This window comes from Sarcophilus harrisii, chromosome 6 (assembly GCF_902635505.1).
Source record: "Sarcophilus harrisii chromosome 6, mSarHar1.11, whole genome shotgun sequence".
Lineage (NCBI taxonomy): Eukaryota > Metazoa > Chordata > Mammalia > Dasyuromorphia > Dasyuridae > Sarcophilus > Sarcophilus harrisii.
This window is the reverse complement of record NC_045431.1, coordinates 159,956,128-159,974,660: the sequence shown is the minus strand read 5'-3', so window position 1 is coordinate 159,974,660 and position 18,533 is coordinate 159,956,128. Positions and strand designations below refer to the sequence as shown.

Genomic DNA, 18,533 nt, shown 5'->3' with positions numbered 1-18,533 from the left:
TGGAATATTACTGTTCTGTAAGAAATGACCAACATGATGATTTCAGAAAGGCCTGGAGAGACTTAAACGAACTGATGCTGAGTGAAATGAGCCAGGGCCAGGAGATCATTATATACTTCAACAACAATAGTATATGATGACCAGTTCTGATGGACCTGGCCATCCTCAGCAATGAGATCAACCAAATCATCTCCAATGGAGCAGTAATGAACTGAACTAGCTACGCCCAGAGAAAGAACTCTGGGAGATGACTAAAACCATTACATTGAATTCCCAATCCCTATATTTATGCCCACCTGCATTTTTGATTTCCTTTACAAGCTAATTGTACAATATTTTAGAGTCTGATTCTTTTTGTACAGCAAAATAATGGTTTGGTCATGTATACTTATTGTGTATCTAATTTATATTTTAATATATTTAACACCTATTGGTCATCCTGCCATCTGGGGGAGGGGGTGGAGGGTAAGAGGTGAAAAATTGGAACAAGAGGTTTGGCAATTGTTAATGCTGTAAAGTTACCCATGCATATAACCTGTAAATAAAAAAAATATTAAATTATTAAATTAAGCTATTAAATAAAAAAAAAAAGACTATACCTTCCAGAGAAGGGGTTAACTAACCGTGCTGTAGCAAGAATCTCAATCAGAGATTCAGCCCCTAACAATCAATTAAGAAGCATTTTTAAAAGCACTTACTGTGTGCCATGTACTGTTCCAAATGTTGGTCACACAATGAACAAAAGAATCTTTACTCACAACAAACTTTAGATTCTAATGGGAGAGGCAACAAGGATTTATGTAAATATATGTAGGATCAATACATGAAAGAAAATAAATACAAAATTATTTGAAAAGGAGGACATGTGTGGTGGGACCTAGGAAAGAGGTACAGCAAAACATCCTTCAGAAGCATCTTAAGGGAAGAAAGGGTTTTATGAGGGGAAGAAAGGAAGGGAAGACATGCATTCCAGGCTGTTGTTATTCAGTCATTTTCAATCCCATCCAACTTTTTTGTGACCCCACTTGGGCTTTTCTTGGCAAAGATATGGAAGTGCTTTGCCATTTCTTTCTTTAGCTCATTTTACAGATGAGGAAACAGAGGCAAAGAGAATTAAGTGACTTGTCCAGGGTCACACAACTAATAAGTGCCTGAAGCTAGATTTAAATTCAGGATTTTCTGACTCCAGAACTAAGATTTTATTCAGTGTATCAACTAGCTGCCCTAAGATCCCAGCATGAAGAACATCCAATACAAAGACACTGAGAAAAGAGGTGGAATATCATATGTGAGGAACAGAGACTGCTAGTTTGGCTGGATTTCTGAATGTAAGAGGGAAAGTAATGTGCACTGAGCCTGGAAAGAGTAATTAGGCATAGATTAAAAAGGCTATTTAAAAGACAAACAGAAGAGTTTCTATTTCTAAATAAATGATAAATATACAATGATAAATAATAAATAAAATAAAACCAATAATAAATAAATGTAAAATAAAATCAACTCCCCAGTCTGTCTGCTTCTACCCCTAGTTTCCAGAATGAACACTCTCTCCCCAAAAGTAAAGCAACCTAGTGTTCATTTTTCACATATAGTAATCTCCTTGATAAACATATTAAGTTCACCTCAAATGCTGAAATGATGAAGTATTTATTTTTTTCTTCTATGTTGGCTACTGGCCAGGCTATTTTTATGCCCTTCAGCCTTAGGATTATGTAGTTGACAGTTGGGGAGCTCTTTGAGGAAAGGAAGCAGATTTGCTTTTTGGGTAACAGAAGACCTGCTGGGGGATTTTCCCTTTTTATTGCCAACTCAAAGTATATTTCTCTATTGCTTCTTTCTAGGTTTCCTCCTCATTTTCCCATTCTCTGCCTCTGCCATCTTCACCCTCTCCCAAAAGCCCAGTATCAATTTTCTCTATATAGGGACCTAGCAGTAACTCTCCTACATCTTGGCCAGTTGGCACACTTAGATACCTTGAACATTTTCTACCTATATCCCACAATTCTTTCTCAACTCATAACCATAGTACTTCAGCCTCTAATTCTTTTGATTTCTCTGAGGTGGGTTTTTTTTTTTTAGCTTTATCTCTTTCCAGTCTTTCAGTTTATAAGAACATACATTGAGGACATCGAAATTGGTTCAGTTGAGTTAAGTTGCCCTGCCTCTGAGGTGGCCATGGGGGTCTGCCATTAGAGTCCTAGCACTGCATTAGAGATCACACTCCCTTTAAGCTGTAATTTTCTGGGCAAAAGCATAACCATATGAATCTTTCTCATAAGATAAGGATAGCAGGGAAAGAGCTGAAGTTAAGGCATTAGTCTGCAGTAGGCTTAATTAGGAAATGAATCTACTTCATAGATCCCATTTACTGCATATTCCAACAGTACAAGTTCATAAGAAACTACAGATTCACAATTAGTGCCCTTGATAAGCTGAAATTTACTCCTCCATGGAGGAAACAAGCATTTATTAAGCTCCTACTATGTGCCAAGCTCTATTCCAAGCACTTGACAGATATTATCTCATTCGATCTTCACTAAAGAAGTGGATGCTACCATAACTCCATTTTACAGATAAAGAAACTGAGAATTTAAACTCTAGTCTTCCTGACTCCTAGTCTAGTATTCTATTCGTTGTGCTTTATTACCTTGTCTTTAGGAGAAAATATTCCTCTCATCACATGATGTATTAGAAAAGCATATGGTCTACCACAGACCTAATTGTAGAAGGGGTGGACCTCCCTGATCCCTACATATTTCCTATAGGTTTAGAATCTCCCTTGAATTCACATCTCCCTCAAACCCCTTACAGAGATTTATTCGAAAGTAACCACAGCCCAGACCATGGGGGAATTCTCCATTCTGTGCTGACAACTACCAGACTGAGAAAAAGCCTGGAGGCTAGAAAGGATGATATTTTCAGCATGAAGAGTCAGGCTGCATTTAGCAGTAAGGGAAATTTGTGCGCCCAAACAGCTGCTATCAGGAAGAGGGACAAAGGAAACTTTTCGCTATAATTAGAAAATCAGCGCAGGGGACAGTATGGATGTTGCAGAAGTTCTGAAATGAAAGCCAGTGAACTCTGGTGGATGGTGGGCTAGAAGTGGGGTTGTGGGACGGCGGCAAAGAGCTGGAAGTGAAGTCAGAGGCCTCTGGTATTGGTGTTTGGTTATTTTTCATTCAAATCCAACCTTTTGTGATCCCTTTGTGGGTTTTCTTGGCAAAGATGCTGGAGAGATTTGCCATTTCTTTCTCTGCCTTGTTTTACTGAGGCAAGCAGAGTTAAGTGACTTGCTCAGAGTCACACAACTACAAGTATCTGGGCCAGATTTGAACACAACCATTCCTGACTCCAGGCCCAGTGCTCTATGCAGTATAGCACTTCCCAGTTTGCTTTTATCTAAGCAATTATATTAGTATTATATTATTATTATATATAATATTATTAGTAATATATTAGTATTAGTATACTAATTATATTAGTATAATCCCTTCATTTTATAAATAAGAAAACTGGGACCCAGTTCAGTAAAGTGACCATCCTCAAATTATACAGGTATAGATCCTTGAATTGAAAAATCAACTAAAATAAAAAACTAGAAAAGCAGCAAATCCAAAAAACATACACACACATACACAATCACAATGAAACATTAAAGTAGAAACCAGAAAATTAAAGAAGAGATTCACAAAAATAGAAAGTAAAAAAAAAATAATGTGAATAGAAGTAAGAGATGTTTTTAAAAATTAAGAAAACAGATCTAAGGCAGCTAGATGGTGCAGTAGATAGAGTGCCAGCCCTGAAGTCAAGAGGACTTCAGGAGGAGTTAAAATTTGACCTCAGACACTTAATACTTCCTAGCTATGTAACCCTGGGCAAGTCACTTAACCCCAATTCTCTAAGCAAATAAACACACAAACAAATAAATAAAAAGAAAGAAAGAAAAATAGATCAACATAGAAAACAATAATAACAAAGAAAGAAAGTAGACCTAATTCTTAAAAAGAAAAACAAATTGTATTAGAAATGAAAAAGAATTCATCACAAATGAAGATGAACAGAAGGAAATCAGTTCAAATGACTACCATTAGCAAGAATCCTTTCCCAGGAACCTTTCTTTCCTCCTTACTGTTAGTTTCCTTTCTTTGGAAAATATTTTCCATTTATACTTTATAGATTTTGAATGTATATAGTTATTTTCAGATTGTCCCCTATTAAATATAAGCTCTCTGAGGGCAGGGATTGTTTTTTCCTTTCTTTGTAGATGCTTATCCCCAAGCCTAATAAATGCTTGTTGACTAGCAAATAAGGCACATGCAAAAATCTGAATTAAAGAAAAATTACAAATACAAAAATATAAAATATCCAGATGAATAGAACAAGAAATACTTAATTAACCCCAATCACACTATTAATGAACCTTTGGGCCTCAGTTTCCACATCAGTGTAATAGGCATAATAATTGCATAGAAAACTTATGTAAATATTAATTCACTATAATTAAGGTTAAAATAAAATGCATAAGTATGTCTTGAGAAAGAAAATTTTCATTCTCTTGGTAGATTATAATTGTAAATCAATGTAGCAGCTTTAGAACCATGGTAACCAAAAACCACAGAGGATTGTTCAAAATAGTTTCTATTAGTTTAAAATCTGTCCTCTTTGCTTCAGTGTAGCAAGGCTGATATCTGCATGAGAAAGAGAAGTGGGGGAAGGAAAAAGGAAGTAAAGAAAGAAAGCATTTTCATCTTCTTCCTTAGAAGGAAATGAGTTACCTATTTTGTTGTCCAGTCACATCAATCGTACCTGACTTGTTTTGATCCCATTTGGGATTTTCTTGGCAAAGACAGTGGAGCAGTTTGACAATTCATTTTCCAGCTCCTTTTACAGATGAGAAAGTTGAGGCAAAAAGGGTTAAATCTGGACTTGGTCTTCCTGACTCAAGGCTTGGTATTCCATCCACTATGCCACCTAGCTGCCCCAAATAGAGGTGAATGTCACCTCTATCAATATCTATTTTTTTAAAAATCTATTTAATTCTATTTTTTAAATCATTTCCTATTGTGGCTTGAATTCAGTTAACAATAACAGTATTTCAGGAGAAATATTGAAAAGAATAAATTATCAAGAATTTCAGCAGCATTCCTTAAAGACAGTGTGCTCTTACATAGAAGTCATTTTTCTTTCTTCTTTCCGTTCCTTTTTTCTTTTTTTTCTTTTTGGAAGGGGTGCTGACAATAGGTGTTAAATGATGTGCCCAGGATCACAGAGCTAGTAAGTATCTGAGACCAGATGTCAACTCAGGTTCTCCTAACTCCTGGGCAGGTGCTCCATTTACTCCACCACCAAGTTGCTTCTGCACAGAATTCATTTTCTTATCCTGTCCATAGAGAGAACCACTGGCCCATTGCCTGGCACCTAGTAAGCACTTAATAAATGCTTGTTGATTGATTGGAAATTAACTTTTCCCACCATGGCAACCCATGAAACAAAAATAAGTACAAAATGGCCCTCAACCAAGAGCGATTCCCTCCTATTTTGCAGTGATGGTTGAAACACCATAAAAGGACTCAGAAATGCTAAGAGTCACTGGGTTTTAGACTGATTTTAAACATAAACTTTAACTAGGTTATGAGTATGCTAAATATGACATCCTTGTCCAATGGCAGTGGGTGGATTATATTGATGAAGGAGCTGAAGCATATCAATCTTTACATTATTTCTATAAAGAAAAGCAAAAGAAAAGGAATTTATAGCTAAATAGAAGGATGTCTTTACAGGTACTATTGGGAAAAGCAAAAACAAAAGAAAACTAAAAAGGGAGATTAATAAAGTGTGTATTATTGTGCACTCAAAAGAAAAGACAATCATTTTTCATAGGATATTTGGTCATCACGCATTACAATACTAATGATGAGTATTTAGTAAAAAAAAAAAAAAACAAAATCAGTTGCTAACAATGGATAGGCAGAGGCATTCTAGGAAGAACTTGAGAAGATCCTCAAATCAATTCTGATTCTGGGTGACATTCCATATAAAGGAGGGGAAAAGTTGTTGTTGCTCCTTGGTTGACCCATGACAACATGGATGAGAAATGTCATCACTTACACACGAACTGGATTTGAGTGAGGGAGAGCTGCACAAAGCTGTCAGCCTCCCTCACATCCAGAGTCATCAAGGTCCAATGGCAGGAAAAGCACCAGGTAAGCCGCCACAGCCCAGGATTCAGTGATGTCTTCAGGGTCTGGCCAGTGCTCGCTCCACATGCCTTCATGGCTATTGGAACAAATGTTCTCATCTGCCCACTCCACATGCAGGGGTATACAGCCCTCCGGCTCACCAGCCGGCTTGTGGCTTAGCTCTCCTGCCGAGACACTTCTCCTCGGGTGTGGACACCAGGCACGGCTTCTCGGAGCCGCGGGTGAGAGCCGGGTGAAGGTGGACACCAAGGCTGGAGGAGCTTGGCAGGTCCCCACTCCATATAGCCCTCGGGGTTCTCAAAGAAGGAACAGAGAGGTCAAAGGCTATTGCCTCACTTGATCCACAACAACCTGACTGATAAGTGTTGTCATTATCCCTATTTTGCCAGGCAGGAAAAACATTCAGAGAATGAGTGATTGGGCCAGCACACGGAGCTAGTATCGGAACTGGAGAGCTTCCTGCCTCTAGCCTCAACACTCCTCACTGCCTTGTGGCCTAATGTCTATATCAGAAAAATGCTCTTTGACAAAATAATAAGGTGCTGGCATGGTGAGCACCAAATAACATGACATGCAAAAAATGAAATAGGTAGATTTTAACAGACTGGAAAGAGCTCGTTATTCACTTGGGAATTTTCCATGAATCAACTTCTCTCCAATGACACTGACCTCTTTCTGTTTCTCAAACAGGACATCTCTCCGCTTCAAGCATTTCCTTTGCCTGTTCCCCACACCTGGAATTCTCTCCTTTCTCCTCTCCGCCTCCCAACTTCTCTGGCTTCCTTCAGCTCCCAGCTTAAACCTCACCTTCTATAGGAAGCCTTGCCTATTCTCTCTCCTTTCTCCTGTTTCCTCCTCTTCCTTACTATTGTGGGTGCATAGTATTGTGAGTTGTCTTCCCCATAAGATTGTGAGCTCCTTGAGAGAAAAAACTAGTACTTAGTAATCAGTTGATATTGTCCATATGCAGCCAGACTATTTGCTTTCCTTATCTAACATAAGAATTAGTAAAAAGCAAGAAGAAAAAAACAAAAACAGATATGGCAATAAATTCAAATAAATGAATCCTAATTTATTTAAGCAGGAAATTGATAATCAAAAATAGAACATGGACAAATATGGGGAGAGAGAGACAGAGAGAGACAGAGAGAGATGGAAAGAGAGACAGAGAGAAGGGAGGGAGAGAGAGAAAGGAAGAGAGGGAAGGAGGGGGAGAGAAGGAGAGATACTTTTTCCCCTTTTCAAGGACACTGGAATCACTGTACTTGACTCTGACAACACAACCCCAAATGTGCTTTTAGGAGAAGTAGATATAGTACTAAGGGGACAAAGACAAGAAAAGTAAACAGATTGTGTCATTTATGGATGGATGTATATGTGTGTTATACATACATATCTAAGAATATTTCATTTTTTTTCAAATTATATGCATTTATTTTCTCTCTTTTTCTACCTCCCCATCCCCAGTTGGAAAAAGAAGAAAAAATTTCTTGTATCAAATATTCATAGTCAAGAAAAATAATTTTTCACATTGGCTATGTTGAAAATGCTTGTCTCAGTCTGCCTCTGTTTGATGAAGATGAGGAGAAAGTGCATTCCAGGGATGGGTTACAGTCATGCAGATGTAGAGAAAAAAGAATGTAATGTGTAAGGAGCAAAAAGAGAATGAGTTGTTTGAATGAATGTATTTTAGAGTGCAGCTGGAAGATTGATATAAACTGAAGCTGAAAATATAAATAGGAATATGTGAAGAGCTTTAAAAGTCAAACAGAGAAGTTTGTATTTGATTCTAGTGGCAATGGGAGGCCATTGTAGTTTACTGAGTAGGGCAGTCAGATCTATGTTTGTGGAAAAATCCCTTTCAGCTATTCAAAGAATTGACTAGAATGGGGAAAAGATTTGAAGCAGAGAAACCAGTTAGGATACTGATGTAATAAATCTATGAATGGAAAAAATTTAACAGATGCAGTGGAACTAGAAATGGCAAGATTTGGCAACTGATTGGGTATGTGTAGCAAGGAAAAGTGAGAAGATAAAGATAACTTCAAGGTTGTGATCCCAGTAGATTGGAAGAATTGAGGTACCTTCCACAGATGTGAGAAGTTTAAAAGAGGAACAAAGATAATGTTCTTTTTTAGACATGCTGAATTTGATATGTCTCTAGGATACAAAGTTTTAAATATCATCAGGCAGAATTATCATTCTGGGGAGAGAACCATGCTAGACATATACATCCCCTAGTTATTGACATAATTCAATTTGTATGAGCTGATGAGATTACAAAGAAAGAGGGAGAAGAGAGGAAAAAGAGAGGGAGAGGAAGAGCAGAAAAAGAATATCAGGTGAACAAGGACAAAACTTTGTATTTTGTATACAATTAGGCTGTGTGATCTGTACAAGCATCAGGAAAGGAGATTAAAGAGAGGGTTAGGCAAGTAGTAGGACCAGGATAAAGTAATGTCCAAAAGAAAAAAAAAGAGGGAATATCTAAGAGGAGAATGTAGTCAGTGATTTAAAAGGCATCAGAGAGATTGAGAAGGGTGAGACTGAAAAAAAAAAAAAAAGATAATCAGATTTGGTCCTTAGATCTTTGGTCTACCACTTACCTCTTAGATTAGCTAACAGGATAGAAAAAGAAAATGACCAACATTGGAGGAAATGTGGGGAAAATAAGACATTTATGCATTGTTGGAGTTGTGAACTGATCCAACCATTCTGAAGAACAATTTGGAACTATGTCCAAAAGACTATAAAACCATCTATATCCTTTGATCTAACAATACTACTACTAGGTCTATTTTCCAAAATAGATTTTTAAAAAGGGAAAGGACCTATATGTTTTTATGGTAGCTCTTTTCTAGGGGCAAAGAATTGGAAATTGAGAGCATGCCCATTGTGTCTAATATTGAAATGCTTGCATTTTTAGTGAGGGGGTAGAAAAGGAGGAAGAAAGGGAAAGAATCTGGAACTCAGAATTTTAAAAACAATATTTAAAATTGGTTTTACATATAACCGGGAAAAATGAAATAGTGAATTAAAGAGTAACATTGAGTAACAATCACAGAAAAGTCTCCTTTTCTCCAGTCTGCTCTTTCAAGCAGCAGTGCTTTTCCTCCAATCAGATCAGTTCCTCAGTATAACTGCTGAGCCTGCTTGTCTTGTTTTAAATAATATTTTCTCCAATGACATGTTAAAAAAAATTAAATTTTGAGTTCCAAATTCCTTTCTTACTTCCCCTCTCCATTTCCTGAGATCACAAGCAATTGAGCTTGTTTGTCTTTAATAAATTGGGCTCAGTTTGAAATTATCTTCCTTTTTTTCCCCCTCCATTGTGCTTCTCAGTTCCTCTGGATTCTGTGTTTTAGCTTCTGAATTGTAATATTTTGGCTTCTAATCTAGCTTTTAATGTCTCAAATCAGAATCTTTTCATATGTAGTTTCCCACCTCCATTATTGATTGAGAATTTCCAATTCCTTATTTCTTTCAGATAAGATATAACAAGGCAACACATAATTATCTGAATGTACTCCATCTATCTTATCATCAATTGATACTTTGACGTTCAAGGCGTTGCTTTCTCTTAGGTTCTCTCAGAACTATATGTGTCTCACCTCAAGCACTATTATCTACCTAGTTAATTATCCTCGGGTTCTCTCAGCACTGTCTGTTTTTTCTCTCAAGCAGTTTCTCTGTGTTTCTCATTCTTATGTCATTTTTTGCCCTTTTCAATAAGTAAAATGGTCATATAAGAAAAAGACAATTCCTTGCACAAATAACTATTTTTTGGAAGGAGAGAAAGGGCTTAAACCTGTGATTTTATCCATAGAGAGAATTCTCAATGACTTAAAAAATATTGGCAATTCTTCTGTAATTTGTAGCTTCAAAAAGATGCTGAGGAGTACTGAGAGATTATGAGACTTGTCTGTGTATCAGAGGCAAGACTTGAGTCCAAAGTTTCCTGACACCAATGTTGGTCGTGTATTCACTACATCCCAATGTTACTCACACTAATAACCATAATAAAAAATAATTCATGAAAAGCATATGAAATATACAAGTCAAGTGTGTTGTACATACCTTCAACTTTGCTTAATTCCACAGAATTCAGAAGTGGAGGTGGGAAGGATGGGGTGGAGAGGCAGGGAATGGATATTTAGTGAAATAAAGCCTTTTCATGTTTTGGAATGAATCTTGCTGCAGATATTAACTGTGTGACTTCAGGAAAGTTCCTTTGCCTCCCAGAGACTCTGTTCTCTTATCAGCAAAAGAAAGGGTTCTATTTAAAGACCTGTCTCTTTCAGCTGTAAATCTTTAATACAATTTTTTTAAATTACAAAACAGAAAAAAGAAAACAAACTATTAATCTGATGGGGACACTTTACCCTTTTGGTAAAGTGTGGAAAGAATAGAAGTAGGGGCTTACTAGGCATCAAAATTTATAAGTGATATAGAAAAATCTCAATTCTTACTCAATTTTAGTTGGATTTACTGCATGAGTCACAGTCTAGTTTACAATAGTGGTGAAGTCAAATAGAAATGGCGATCATACCACCATACATAAGGATCCCTGCAGGCTGCATTTTAACATAGAAAACTGTTTTTGGTGGTTTTGTTTTTATTTATTTTCAATACTATTTTATTTTTCCAAATACAAGAAAGGGGGAAAAAAGTGAAAATGCTATGCTTTGATCCATATTCAGTCTCCATAGTTCTCTCTCTCTCTCTAGGTGATGCATTTTCCATCCCAAATCTGTTGGAATTGCCTCGAATCACCTCATTGTTGAGAAGAGCCATGTCCATCATAGTTGCTCATCACATAAATTTGTTAGTGTGTACAATGTTCTCTTGGTTGTACTGTTTTTCACTCAGCATCAGTTCATGTAAGTCTCTCCAGGCCTCTCTGAAATCATCCCACTGATCCTTTCTTATAGAAAAATAATATTGCATCACATTCATATAACACAACTTATTCAGCCATTCTCAACTAATGGACATCCACTCAGTTTTCAGTTCTTTGCCACTACAAAAAAAGCTGCCACAAACATTTTTGCACATGTGGGTCCTTTTCCCTCTTTTATGATCTGTTTGTGATACAGATCCAGTAGGGAGACTGCTAGATCAAAGGGTATGCACAATAGAAAACCACATGTTAACATTGTCTATTGTTTATTTTAATTTAATCTGTTAAACATTTCCCAATTATATTTTGGGTTTGAACAGCATTCAGGAGTGTGGGCTGCATGGGCCTTCTGTTTGACACCCTTAGTGTATAATATACAGATTTCCAGGAGCATCTAAAATGGCTAGCTGAAAAATTAAGCTATTTCATGAAAATATAGTCAGATGGCATCTTCTTTTCCTTGTTGTTAGACTAAGACTCCTTTTCTCCTGCTTCTTTGATTCCTCTCTTCTTTTTAGCTCCACCCACTTTCACCTTTTAAAAATAAAAGCAAGAAGGGGGGACTTTCCGTTTTATTTTAAACAAAGCTTGAGGAGAAATTACTTTCGTTTTGATTTTTATACAAAATTGCTTCTGCTCCTGCACAAAGGTGTGTTTCTGTTGGCTCCACAGCACTCAGTACATGTTGTCAGAGGGCCTAAGGAAAGGTTTTGATCCTTATTGGCAGAAAGCCCATTCCTAGAGAAAGTATCTCCTAAGAGATTATCCCTTGAAAGGAAGAAATACAGGGTATAGAAATGCCTCAAGGCTCCCTTTAGTTACTCACCTGATGAGTGACTCTACCTTCAGACACCCCAAAGATTAACTTACTTTCTTCTTCTCATACTTGGTAAAAAGAGGAAAGAGAGGGGTAAATTATAAAGCAAATTCCACTTAAATATCTAACCTACATAATGAAGATTTCCGAAGATTAGCTATTGGTGAGAAAGAATTGTTGTAAGAATGATTTTTTTCTCAGAACCTTTACCTGGAGGTTTAAGATAGGTGTTCTCCTGTTTTCTAAGGCCAACTTCAACCTTTCATTGCCTTATGTAATATCTATCTGGATCAGTTCTCCTTTCAAAAAAAAATGTCCATTCCAAAAGTTTTTCCTACCATCTTGCTAGTGAGATATATCTGCTAATTTGAACCTTAATTATGAATATTGTAATCTCATTATCTATTTGATCATACACTCTTCCCAAACACATCCAAACTCTCCCCCCTTACACACACACACACACACACACACACACACACACACACACACACACATAAACTAGGGGAAGTCCAGGTTGTATTTTTTTAAAGTTCCCCTTAAGTTTTTTTTTTATTTTTTTCTTGTTAATCCCTTGGTGGCCCCTCTTACTTCTTTTATCCCATAAATCAATCTTTCTCTTAAACAGTGGTTTATAAACCCAAGCTAATTTGTTTCATTCTTAGTCAGTTCTTCTTACTTTATACTTATTTACCTTTCTCCTGCCTTTATTTAAAGTATTTCTGAATCAAATAATCTACCCACCTCTCTGTTATTTCCGGGAAGGGCGGGGGGAGTGAGATGTAAAGGTTACTTGTTTTTTTTTTCTTCTTTTTTGCATTAAAACCTCAAATATTTCTCTGAATGTTCATGTTCTTTCATTTTTCCTTAAAATTTACATGTTATGTCACTGTGGGCTAGGTTATAGCTTGAGCTCTTACTTTATAGAACTATATATTTCATTCCTTCTCTAATGTTTTTTAAGTATAAAATGCAATGTAATTTCAGGTCTCATTTCTTCATGTTTAAAAATCTTTATCTTGATTATCTGCAAAAATTGTTCAATTTAACCACTATGCCTTGGAATTTGGTGAACAGGTGTTCTTGGTCCTAGAAGCCATCCATGGATGCGCTTGATTGATGCTTTTTTGTCTGTGTTCAGAAGTTCTTATATTTTTTTTCCTGAGTTATGACATGCAAGTTTTTCAATTTGTTATGTTCTTTTGAGATACTTATGGTTCTTAAGATATTCTGTCTTTAAGGCAAGTTTCATTGGCATATAGAATTCATATGCTCTTTTAACGTATTTGCCTTTTGCTTCTCTGCTGCCAAATTTTCCTTCTCTCCAGTAATTTCATGTTCCATTTATATTACAATTTTTCTCAGCTTCTATTAATTTGAAAGTAGATTCTCCATCATTCACTTTTTCTTAACTCAATAAACATTTATTAAGTGCCTGCTATTTGCCACACACTATTCTAAATGCTAGGGATAGAAAAAAGAAACAAAATATAGTCCCTGCCCTCAAGAAATTTACAATCAAATGGGTAAGGCAACATGCAAACATATGTATGTTTATATATATATATGGAGATAATTAACATTAATTATTAAGAGGCCTTATTAAGGCACTGGAATTAAAAAGGATTGGAGAAGGCTTTCTATAGAAGATTAAGATTTTGGTTGAAATTTAAAAGAAGCCAACGAGGTCAGTGATCCAAGTAAAAGAGAGAAAGCATTCCAAGCATGGGGACAGGCAAAAAAACTGCCCAGAGAGGACAGCTAGTTGGTGCAGGGGATAGCGCACCAGCCGTGAAATCAGGAGGACCTGAGTTCAAATCCAGTCTCAGACACTTAACACTTCCTAACTGTGTGACCCTGGACAAGACACTTAACCCCAAATGCCTCAGGGGAATAGAAAGAAAGAAAATGCCCAGAGCCCAGAGATACACAGCCAGGAGGCCAGTGTCAACAGAATCAAAGAGTTTGTATTAAGGAGGAAGGTTTAAGAAGACTAGAAATGTAGGAGGGAACTGGATTAGGAAGGATTCTGAATGCCCTACAGAGCATTTTGTATTTGCTTCAAAAGGCAATACAAAACTACTGGGGTTTATTGAGAGGGAGGTGGAGATGGAGACATGATCTGATTTAAGTTTTAGGGAAAATCACTTTAGTGGGTAAATGGAGAATGCTTTGGAGTGGGAAAACTTCAGGCAGGCAGACCCACCAGCAAGCTAATGCAATCGTTCTAGCTTGAGGTAATGAGATAACATAACCAGAGAGCTAGCAGTGCCATAGGAAAAAAGGGGACATATTTAAGAGATATTGCAAAGATAAAATTGGCAGGTCCTGGACTTGAGAGTTCTTAGATGTAGGGGGTGAGAAATAATGAGGAATCCACAAGACTCCAGGATGCAGGTCTGGGGAACTAGGGGAGTAGTGTAGCCTTCTACAGGAAGAAAGTTGATCAGTTCTGTTGGGGCATATTATATTTAAGATGTCTACTGGTCATCCAGTTCAAGATATTGGAAAGGCAGATGGAGATGCCAGATTGGGGTCAGCAGAGAGATTGGGGCCAAAAAGGTAGATTTAAGAATCATCAGCAGAGATATAGTCATTAAATCCATGGGAGCTTGAGATCATCAAGTGAATTAATATAGAGGGAGAAGAGAAGAGGATCCAGAATAAAGCTGCAAAAAGGACACCTGGGCTAAGAAGGTGTGATCTGCAGGAGGATCCAGCAAAGGAGAAAAGGAGAAATATATGTTGAATGCCAATTCCTGACATAATTTCATTCTTACTTTCTTCTTTAATTTTTTTTCCATTTCTTTTTTGAACCATCCTGGAATTTCATGCTGACATTCCATGATCTCTGGTCCATTCACAGGATTCTGTCTTTCACCAGGCTATATTATTCACTTTCCTTAAAATGATATTTCTTCAATGTGACTTGGTTTCTCTTTGAGCTTTTACTCATTTTTCTTTCTGTTTTTAGACTCTTCTCTGTTTTTTAATTATTTACATAGTAAACTTTTATTCTTTTTTTTTTCTTTTGGTCTTTTTGGTTTCCTTTTATGGTCTCGTCCACTCACACTCCTTTCCTGAGACACAGACACCCCTTGCTAGCCTGCTGAGTGAACTTAGCTTGGCTTCCTCCCTTTACACAATATGGAAATCAGTAGAGTTTTCCAGTCTCCTTTCCAGTCAGGCCTGTTGTAATGTTGCCATATCCTATGATCTTTTTTAGCCCTTATTCACTTATATGGAATTACAAAATCAGTGATTGTTGCTTTTTGGTGGAGTCAAAAGGATAAGGACATCTATAAATGATCACTACAGCCAACCCCCAACTCACAACCCTGTGAGTTTGACTGTACTCATGGCAATGGACACTTGGGAGTTGGGAAGAGACCCTGAGTGAGAGTTCTAAATTCTCCACTTAACTGATGAGGATGTATTCTGTTCTTCCTTGTAAGTCCAGATGTGATGACCATATATCTGGTACCTTAATTCCCTTCTTTTGAAGTTTCAAAGTTGGACAAGTGTGTAGTAGAAAATTACAATTTTGACACCTTGGTGGTCAAGACAAAAATTTTCCCAAAGAAAGCAAAAACTATGAATATCCCTGAAGCAAATAAAAGCAAATTTAAGAAATTTGGAAAGGAGACAAAGAGTTTATGTAATTTCTCTTTAAAGTCTCCATAAAAAGGATAATTAAACAGAAAGAGGAGCAAGGGGTTAGTTTTCAAAATTCTATTACTAAGTGGCAATCATTGAACCTCCTTCCCTTCCCTCTAGGTTACAAGCACTCTTTTTCTAACCTTGTAAAAATTCCAGGGCATTTGAAAAGAATCACCAGGAAGTATTAAGTATCTAGGAAATTGACTGAGTCTTTATTTGATGAACTCTCCATTGGTCTCTCAATCCATTTTGGAGACCTCTCCCCTTTCCCCCAAAGCAGAAAGTAGCCCTTCAAAACTGAGCCAGATATTTAATACGTGGGAGAGTTGATTCTCAGTCCTTTGGGGCTAAAGAAATAATCATCTCTGTGTTGAGTCGGCAGGAACATTTCTGATCATTTCATTTTATAATTATACTTAACCAGAAGTCAGACAGAGCTGCATCTATCTATGTGTGAACCCCTAGAAATAAAATGTTTGTGAATTTAAAAATAACTGTTAAAGCATCCTACTACATTCCTGCCACTACCACTTAATTTTGTCATTCTCTAGCTTTCTCCTGCAGCCAGGTAGGTCAGTGGATAAAATTCAGGGCCTGGCGTCAGGAAAACCTGAGTTCAAAAGCAGCCCTATACACTTACTAACTGGGAAGATTAAGAGAAGATTTTAGTTGGAACTTGAAGGAAGCCATGCTGCTTCTTCCTTTCTCAAAAATCTTCAGTGGCTCCTGTAAGATCAAATATAAATACCTTAGTCTTTTCATAGTCTTAAAGACTCTGCAGTTTGGCCCCAACTTTATCTTTCCAGATACTTCATAATACTGTTCTGCCTGTACCCAGTATTGTAGCCAAACTGGACTGCTCATTCTTCCCTAACTCATCCTATCTTTTCTCACCTTCATCATCATCATAGCTAACATTTATGTAATTCTTTAAGATTTACAAAGTGTTTTTGTATATTTTATCTCATTTACTGTTCACATCAATTCTGTGGGATAGATACTATTATCATCCCCATTTTGTAGATGTGGAAACTGAGGCTGACAAAGGTTAAATTTCTTCCCCAGAAATTTCCCACAATTAGTAAGCATCTAAGCCTGGTCTTCGTGACTTCAAATCTCATGCTCTATCCACTGAACCACCTACTTCTGCTAAGTGAATTTTTGCTTTTATTTGCCAGGGCCCAGGCTTCTATGCCATTTCCCAGTCTTTTCATAATCTCCCCTCTGCCTTTCTGTCTTTCTTATATCTCTCTATGTGGTCCTCCAAATGCCCTGACCCTTGAAATCAGAATGTCTTGTTTACTTGCATTTGTATTTCTAACATTTAGCATAGTTTCTAACACATATCAAAGTATTGAATAAATGTTTTCATCTATCTATATATTCTTTAAAGAAGATCTCATTCATCTAGATGGAAGAGTTCTGATTTCTTTACATTTTTAAAAGAAATAGTTATATTATTTTGGTCACATATTATATTACTAATCAATCAAAAGGCATTCATTAAACCCCTACTATGCCCCCAATCATTTTTAGTAGGCACTAGGCTGCTTCTCTTCCACTGGGCTTATTTTATATATGTCATAGTACAAATCAAGGTCTATGAAGATAATGAGGCATCTAGAGATTTTTTTTAACATTTTTTCTGGTTATACATGTATATAACTTTTTTAATACATATTTTTATGAATCATGTTGAGAGAGAAAAATCAGAACCCCAGAGTTTTTTTAAATTCAAAATAAGTTTTAATATATCATGTTATAAAAGTAAACAGTGTTTACTCATTTTTACAAATTATGTACTGACAGAACCATGTTGTATATCATTTTAAAAAATGCAACTTTGAAAAACTGTTGAAACAGGAATGTTTTTCTAAATATTCTTTTTTAAAATATTTATTTATTTTATTTTTAATTTATGGAATAAAACAAACATTTCCATACCATATTATAATAAAAATGGTTGCACATGAAACTGTAAATCTGTTATGCATAATTTGTTGTCCTATTTAAATATATAATAAAGTTATCTTGTAAATTTTTTCCCCTTTTTTTCCTTCCTTTCCCCCCTGCCACTCCCAAGGAATGACTCATATATTTGGCAAAGTTTTTTATATATTTGAAATCTGAGACCTTTATCTGAGAAACTATCTATACAAGTATTGTTCCCAATTTTATGCTTTCCTTCTGATCTTGGCTATATTTCTTTTACTTGTAAATTTTTTTTAATTTAATGTAATCAAAATGGACCATTTTACACCTAAGTTTGCTCTCTATTTTTTAAAATCATAAATTGTTCAGCTATCCATACGGATAAGTAACATATTTCCTGTTCTAATTTTCTTGTAATATCTCTTTTTATATCTAAGTCATGTATCTATTTTGACCTTATCTTGGTAAATGGTGTAAGACATTGGTCTCTGCATAGTTTTTGCCATACTGATTCCCAGAGATTTTAAATCTCTGGGAAATACAATTTAATTCATGAGGGAAAATAAAGCAAATGTTACCTGATTTTCAGATAGGGAATTGCATGGACAATGTTACAGTTAGAACTGATCTCAAATATCTCAGATCCCATGGCCAGACTGTACATACATAACTTTATTTCATCATTAATTAATGGTCAGAAAAGACAATCATCATCAGTCAACAAGTATGCATTATGTGCCTGTGTATTTTGTGCCAAGGCCATCTTAGGAGCTCTGGATACATAGAAGACAGTCCCTGCCCTTGAGGAGCTTCACAGTTCAATAAACATGCAAACAACTATGTGGCATTTAAAAATTTGACAGTTTCTGGGTAATTTAATCATTTTATTAATAAGGTCCAATAACATGTATTAATAAAAAAGGTCAGTAGCACTCTTTAGTACCAAAGACCATCATGGCAACAGGCTCACTGGTTATAAGCCCTTGGGAAACCTGGGTATTCCAGAGGATAGCAATCAACTCTG

The 18,533-nt window shown here is 36.3% G+C and overlaps 1 protein-coding gene across 1 annotated transcript in view; it reads left to right on the top strand.

Annotated features, from left to right (window-relative positions):
• The window catches only part of PARM1 (prostate androgen-regulated mucin-like protein 1), a 118,795-nt gene that overhangs the window by 85,254 nt on the left and 15,008 nt on the right, over positions 1-18,533 (top strand). The gene's annotated exons all lie outside the window — the stretch shown is intronic.